This window comes from Pezoporus wallicus, unplaced genomic scaffold (assembly GCF_028554395.1).
Source record: "Pezoporus wallicus isolate ANWC-B61680 ecotype Strahan unplaced genomic scaffold, APGP_CSIRO_Pwel_v1 contig_8047, whole genome shotgun sequence".
Lineage (NCBI taxonomy): Eukaryota > Metazoa > Chordata > Aves > Psittaciformes > Psittacidae > Pezoporus > Pezoporus wallicus.
In genome coordinates this window covers 1,940,528-1,948,591 of record NW_026639548.1, presented here as the reverse complement: position 1 = coordinate 1,948,591, position 8,064 = coordinate 1,940,528, and the positions used below count along the sequence as shown (strand labels likewise).

At 45.4% G+C, this 8,064-nt stretch overlaps 1 long non-coding RNA gene across 1 annotated transcript; it reads right to left on the bottom strand.

Annotated features, from left to right (window-relative positions):
- Positions 1 to 1,762: 1,762 nt before the first annotated feature.
- LOC130602262 (uncharacterized) lies at positions 1,763 to 7,689 on the bottom strand. The gene is made up of 3 exons (XR_008972864.1): positions 7,043 to 7,689; positions 5,662 to 5,798; positions 1,763 to 1,866 (listed from the first exon to the last, which is right to left on the bottom strand). It is a non-coding gene; the product is annotated as an uncharacterized LOC130602262 (long non-coding RNA).
- Between the last annotated feature and the right edge of the window lie 375 nt (positions 7,690 to 8,064).

Genomic DNA, 8,064 nt, shown 5'->3' with positions numbered 1-8,064 from the left:
CAGTTACTGGGTCAGGAGCATCTTTTGGGACTCAAGCAATACTCAGAGAAACAAAGGCTCTTGCCTCAGGAGGTAACAACCAAGGCAGCTGCTGAGACAGCCCCAGCCCTGGGCATCAGACACCTCGCAGTTAAGGCTGAGATAAACCATCACCCATGGGTAGCACCTGTCTCAGCAGGGCCCATGGCCAGGCAGAGCCATGGCAAAGCTGGAGACGCTCTGCAGCATCACCAGGAAAAGAGAATGGCTCCAAACAGAGCTGAAATGGGCTCCTAGAGCTGCAGATGAGGCCCATCAGAGAAATCAAGGCTAATTAGTGCCCATCAGTCAAGTGCAGGTGAAGCTCTTACACCATTCTCCAAAAGCAACCACCATGCAAGATCCATCCCAGCCACAGCAGTTACCCCATGCAAGGTATAAGCCACCATGCCATGGGGCCACTTCTCCCATTTTGAACTGTCCTACTGCACCTAACCCAGGCTTCAATTCAAGGGGTAGTTCAATGTTAAATGTAGATTCATCAATAGGAAAACTTAAGAAAATGATTCATTTTATGCTGAACATTCAGAACTTTGCCAAAAATTAATTGGGGGTTGGGATTTGTTGAATTAATTCCACCCTTGTGAAATGTATAGGTTTCAGCTGGCCTGCAGTGATACAACCCAGTTTACATACTCAGGCATTGAGTGCACTCAAATTAAAGGAAGGTAGAAGATAAACCAGCTTGAAAGAGTGACGCTTACTGAGACCCACAGAAAAGGCTGGGAGAGGAATTCACAGGAGTGAACAGCGCAGACCACAAGGCAGAATATTTTAGGCAAAGAAAATGATGTAGAAGTGCTTAGACCCCACTGCAAGGGGATACAGGATTTGGCATTATAGGGGGAAAAGTGGGATAGGGAAGACTACCAGTGGTTTTGCAAACATGTCTTAATCCCCATGAGTCTTCAGGCTAAGCCAAGCCCAGCTTCAAAAGATAGGAATGCTTAAATAAACATGAGTCCATTCATTATTCCTCTGTGTTTCAGATCTTCCCCACCTTCTGCCTGGCTCATTTACTGCAATTAAATACATGTAAACAAACTATATAGGGAAGCTACATTTTTCTGATAAGCGGTCACCTTAACCTCCTCTGCTTTGACTGTGGCTGCTATTCCCCAGGTCACACTGTAACCACTGAGTAATGGGACCAAAGTGAATTGCCAGGGCACTTGGTTCAACAAAACCATCTAGCATCCAAATCACGTATGGAACTGTGCTGCTCACTGCAGCAAGCACTGCTTAGAGCCAGGAAAAAAATGGTAGTGTTATAATTCCTAAAACTCTTAACAAATCTTGCCCTGAACACAGGACATACGCTGCTGGATTGAGCTAGTGAGTGTAGTAATGAACTCTACCACTCATCTACTTTTGTTTTCTTGCTGGTTATGACCTTGTGCACATTGTGAAACCAGCAAACTGGAGCCTACTGTGAAACAGCGTTCTGGAAACATAGATAAGCTTCTCCAAGCCATTCTAAGAACTGGGGTTTGATTGCCTCGTTTGTAACTCAGTCCAAAATAAGCTTCATCACAACCTGTATGGGCAGGGGAGAACTGCGTGAGCATCCAGTAGAACCTTTTCACAAGACTGGCTTTTTTTAATGCTTTGTTTGATTTTAGTGGCAAGGTCTGAGCTGAAATATTACTGACAGGGACAAAGTTTATTACAGTTTCTCAGATGGGAAGCGGATTTTGAGGTAGTATGGACGAGGGGAGGGTATCTCCACTGAATCAAATGGAGTTAACAGTTTATAGTAATTGGTAGTCTTGGCCTGTATTTTCTGTCCTCTGTGACACTGACTCTGTTAAACTGCATTTATTGTTTCTAACAGCAAGAAGAAAAAAAAATACAGGGGAGAATAAATGTTCCTTCCAGATTCAGATTAGAAGATTTTGTGCTCTCCTGAACAGGATTAGGCAGACTGTTTCTCTCCTGTACGTGTATACCACTCCCCTCCCTCCCTCAAATGCAAATATCTCTGCAAAAATGAGTAAGAAAAGTGAAGTTGTCATGAAAAAGAAAGAAATACGTTGCCTAAACTGAGCTTGCAGCATGAGTTTTGCAGCTCATGAGAGTGCTCTCATGAGCTCACCTCTCTACATCCCTTTGGAGAAGCAATCTGATAATACACACATGTGCGCTCCCTCAAGCCAGCACACTGTGCTTTCCTTACTGCCTAAACCCTAGCAGCAGAGGGGAAAGGAGGCTCCTGCATGCAAGTCACTACAGGAAGCCAGGTCATTGTTTTTACATAACCATCTCTATTCTGAGATTTATGAAAAGTTCATAAAGGGAAGGAACAGAGAGCACAGTGACAATGCAACCAAAACTCAGAGATGCAGTGCAGTACTTAGTGGTGTTTACCTGCTCCAATAATTCTGATCCCAGGGCAGAGCACTGAGGATTAGCTCCAGACCTCATTAGGCAGGATAGAATTATGTGGGTTAACAAAGTATTATTCTTGGCTTTCTTTTGCATTTTAAAAGTGGCTTGAGACCTATAAAATCCCTTTGAATTTTATTAAAAGTCTTCCGCGATCATTTTTCATCCTGCAGCCCAGTTGAGCTGAACTAATAAATTAGCATGTTATCTGTGAGGATATCCATTAGAGCTTCAAATGAAGGTTATTAGAGCCAAAAAACTAACAATGCCAGTTACAACTGGGGACAAAGCAATCTGGTCCACTGAGCAGTGGGCACTGAGATTAATGAATGAGGGACACATTAACCCTATGAGCCTGCAGGAGATGGGCAGCATGAGGAAGAGCCTCTCCAGCTGCCAAAAGGGCAGGCTTTGGATGCCCTGAGCAGGCAGCCAGAGGCAGGGAAAGCCAGGCAGGAGACCACTAGAACTGAGTATGTATGAAAGCTTCAGTGAAGCCTCACTGGGCTTACCCTTGCTGCACTACTCAGGTGAGTTTTTACTCATACTGAACCGGTACCAGTTGCCCACACACAAGTCCTTGCCCCAGATCAGCTCTGCTTTTTCACCGAGTTGTCTGCCTCAGCTCAAATCCTGCTAAATGCAAGACTACCACAATATGAACATAAATCACACAACTTTCTAGTTGCTACAGCTTCAGGCAGCATAGTGGCAGACATGGTTTGGAGTTGGAGTGATGTATTCATACTTGGCATCAGCTTCCCTGAAGTCTTTTGGTTTTTTCCCTCACACACTGAGATTCCTAACCCAAACGTCAATACGAGTAGAGTGTAATGCTTTTTTTGCTGCTTTGCAAAGCTCATAAACAGGCAAACTTGAAAAATGAACTCAGGCTATGAAAGACATGGATAACATGGAAAGCAGATGCTGGGAGACTGTCTCTTTAACGAGCTTCATCAGCAGTGCTCTTGGCCTGAGTGCTGTTTGCTCAGTGAATGCTGGCAGGATGCTGGCTACACCTCTTGCTGTCCTGAGCAGCTCTCCAGAGGGCTGCATCTGGTACTCGCCGGGGTAACTGAAGCACATTGCAAGGGCAGAGCTGTGCAGCCCCTGAGCTCCCCACACCATCCCCAGCAGAGAGCCAGGACTGTACATCCAGCCTCTAGGGAGCTGCATGCCGATTCACACTTCCTAGTGGTTCTCCAACAACCCAAAGAAACTGAGGGGTCACAGTGGAGAGGGGGTTAAAAGGGCTTTATACAAACACATGCACCTGGCCGCTAAACAGGACCAAACACCTTCAAAGGGAAAGCCACCATACAAACGTATTTTCGTCTTCTTGTCTATGCACGCCTTCTCTTCTACCCTGCCCTATCACTGCAGGACCCGTCTTTCTCCCTGCTTGCCTACCTTTGCCTTTTTCTGTCTTATACCTGATTTATTTCCATCCCTTCTTGAAGGAGTATGAGGGTCGCCTATGTGAGCAGGAGCCTGAGGGTTAAGGCACGAACACCAGGAGTGCACAGACAGGTTCATTTACTTTCTCTTCAACATATTTCCCAAGGATCACTTTCAACCTCTCAACTGCTCCGATCCCCTTGACCCTGCCTCTGAAAGGGCAGGCAGCCCAGGCGCATCCACAGGGTGCTGCGTGGCTCCGTTGTGAGCCCTAAGCATCTTGGCTTCCCTTGAGCAACCTAATCACAAGGCAGGGATTTAAGGCAAATGTCATCACACCGCCTAGTTCACTGAGCCTCAGCAGCTTGGTCGTGCTTCCCTGGACTCCTTTTCTTTACCTTAAACAAGTCCCAGCTCCGTCTTTCAGGGCTTCAGCCTCATACTCACTTCTGCAGCCTGCACCGACACCACCTCAACGTTAATGCAGACACGGGTTGTTCTTCCCCAAAAGTAAAAAGCTCCTGCTTGAGCCAAGTCTCATAATTCACCCAAAGTGAATTTCAAGACATCTCCAAGCTGCTGCTCTTCCGCTGGGGTCATACAGACACCATTTTGGTACGTCTTCATTTCCAACCTTCCTCCTCTTCGTCTAATTCCCTTTCACCTCCCACTCCTATGCTTCATTACTCTTCTATTCTTTTCTAAAAAGGAAAATGTTTCTTTTTACTCTCAATCTGTTCCTTTCCTCCTGTCATTCCCTTCACGTCTCATCCACAATGATATTTTTGTTCATGCAATGACTAGTTTGCTCTTTCTCCTCTTCCCGCTGGGCTACTTTGATCTACTGTTCCTCTGTCTGTTTTACACAATCCTTTTCCTCCTTCCAAAGACACATCAGTCTGTTTCCCATCCTCTCCTCCTTACTCATCTCTCTCCTGCTACTCTGATCTATTCTTGCTGCACCAAACTTGTTTCATGTGTGGATGGTTTTAAAGCCTGCTCTGCTGCCCTGATAAGCATTGCAGTAAGTGCTGGAGGTTATGGTGTGTCAACCCAGTCACCTTGAACCAGCACAAAATGCCACTTGAACACCCTGCCTTAGCCATTCTTTATTAAGAACAACACCTGACTCCCAAAGGAAAACCTAACCCAGGGAGCACTTAGGATGATAATCCCTTGGTCACTTCAAGTTCAGAAGATGACACTGCAGCACAAACCTGGAAGAAGCCCTGGGGACCCATCCCAGTCACTGCCTGGATCTTGAGCAGGAGAGGTGCCAACCAACAGTAATAGCCTTTTCATTGCCTGTAATCAAGAAAATCCCCTGAAAAGGACTAAAATTCACTTGCAGCCTCACAGGACTGTGGAGAGAGGAACTTTCAGAGCTGTGTACCCTCAGTTACAATAAATCACAGCAAGATTTGCTGTCAAGCAGCAGGGAGCCTGCTGGCCCCCACAACAGGAAACCTGAGGGTGAAAATTACTCTTCCCCTTCACATGACAGCCTGTCCCTTGCCCAGGGAGCCTGCAAGCAGGGAGAAATAGAAGTCTAAAAACCATGGTTTTCCAGCCTGGGCCAAACAAGACCCTAGCACTTTCTGCAATGCCTCCTGATGAAAACTCACTTCTACCTGACCTGCCTGCTTTGGGGAGAAAGTGGGAAATAATGGCAAGGGAACTGGTGTAGCATCCCCTCCAGAGCCTGAATAACATTCACTCAGGGGCAGGCACTGAAAGCAGGACCTTTTGCAGCTGAAGTTATGGACACAGTGCACAAATGCCATTTGGTGCCCAGCAAGTGCCTCCTGGGCACTAGGGCTGGCTGCCAAGCTGCCTTACCTCAGGGGTCTGATGAGCAGGACTTAATCTGAAGTTTACAATGGAGTGTTTGGGGCACTTCAATTTATGGAATATCATCCAATGATTTCATTAATGCTGCAGAGCGGTGGGACTGGCACAAATGTTGGCATTCAGGCCTGGACAGGAGAAAAGAGGCTTACTTCATTTTAACTTTAACTCCAACGTGGAGGCTATGGGAAGAAGTGATGCACTTGTGATAGGACTTTATCAGCAGGGTGAGTCCAAGTTAAAAGACCCAGCTGATAGCAAATGAAACATACTGCTAATTTACCAGAACATTTGCAGTGTCACTCCCAGAAATCTGGCATTGCTTTCTCTTACCTTACACAGCCATGTGAATCAGTCATTTCCAAGGTAACTGCAATGAGAGCCATGGTAAGGCCAAGTTCTCCTCCCTGATCACCAGCCCTGAATCCCCCAGGCTCACTAATGACAGTGAGTTGCAAGTGAGCTCTGTGTGCGCTCAAACACCTATGAAATAATAAAGCAGCCATAGCAATCTTCATGTCATTGCAAAGGTTAGGTGTAGGCTGCCCTTTGCATGCCCCAGATCCAGACCTGGTTTGTGTCCAAGTAGTGTCCAAATAAATAAATAAATAATGGGGATTAAAACCCAAACCAAGATGAAGCAAGTCTCAGCGACTGCTTCACACGTACACATGCACACACAGCACGTTGTTTGATAGTAATGGTCTGAAATATTATCCTTCCCCAATGCTGTAACAGCATCACTTAGAGTCATTACATGAGCATTATGCAGTTCAATTTGGCAGCAGGCAGTTTGCCTGTTTTTTTTTAGTATAGAAAGGAAGAGCTAGAAGCCTCGTGAACCTTTGTGAGCCCATCCTAAATAATTTCACTGAAATACAAATTACCGTGCCTAAAGTCAGCTTAATCTCTGAGAAATTAAATTAGCCCATTTACTGAATATAGCTATTTCTGTATGCTGGGGAACAGTTCGAGTACCTGATGAGCAGCTATTGCCACTCTGACATTCAACTGCGCCTGTTGCAAGTGGGCACAAGTCTCCTGCATCCTAGATGCCAACCATATGGCATGTCGCAAATGCTCTAGGGCATCACAAATGTCACAAGACGCCTACATTTGGGCACCTGATTCACTCCCACATACCCCTGGCAATGGCAGGTGATGTAACATGGTAAATCTCAGTGTGGTAAATCTCTCCTCTGCATGATTTCCAGCCCACTTCTGGCCGTGATCTCACCAAGGCCTCAGAAAATTAACCTCTTGGTATCAAGCCAGCTGGTTTAATTAGAAAGGCGTAATTAATATTAAACAGTCTACATATACAGCATAGATTTCACATGTAATTGTGCCTCTCCTTTGAGAGTCTACTTACCAATAGTGACAAAATTCTGTCCTTGGAGGTATACTGAAAACCTGTGGGCTCAGATCAGACTGTAGTCAAGGGCAGCATTTGTGCATAAATTGAAGTGACACAGGTTAATAGAGAAGAAAGATAATTTCATTATCTGAATCTGAACAGACCTGGTCACATGAAAAACAAAAAACTTAATGTGGTGCTGATGGCAAGTATTAGTAGATACCTTAATACCTGTCATCACTGAATAAACCGTATAAATACCTAACACAATTGCTGTGTTAGAAAACAGCTTTTGACCTGCAGGTAACATTTCATTTTGAACTCAGCACTAGCCACAAACCCCAAGTCTTTTGAACCTGGAAAGATGTATACACTACACATGCAGTGAACTCCTAGCCCTGAGGCTGAATGTTGCCTTATTTGGTGAAAATTGATTAGATTTGTCAGGTGAATAAAATCCTTTATTAAATTTGTGTGGTTGAAAGCATGCCTGCGAATTTTAGTTTTCATTAGAGCACCGCTGCATTTGTCTGAAGTAGTTAAGAGCATCGCAAGTGATACATTGGTAGCAATTGGACCAAGCCATGGCAGAACCCCCCCAGGAGAACATGCTTTGCCTACAAAACTGAAGGCTAAATGCTGCTGGTTTCAATTTCTCCCCGCCAGAGGGGAGCAGAAGAGGAATTAGGCTAGAAGAAGAGAATATAAACCCCTCAAACCCGCCTTGCCTCACCCATGCAAACGCTGCCGGCAGGGACAGCACAAACACGTCGCGATCAGCTGTGAAGTTCAGCAACATGCACCGGAGCAGAGCACTAAGCAGGGTTGCCTATTTCCAACACTCCTCTCCTGCTCCCCACCATCCTCTCCACAGAGAGCATATCCACCATCCTATGCCTGGGGAATTCATTTCAGTTACCCGGGTCTGATTTCTAATTATGATGCAGGATGCACAGTAATAAATTTCCTATGGGATACTCATTATATAGAGCATATGAATGTGCTGTAATCAGGCGTATTTGTTGCTATGGAAAAAC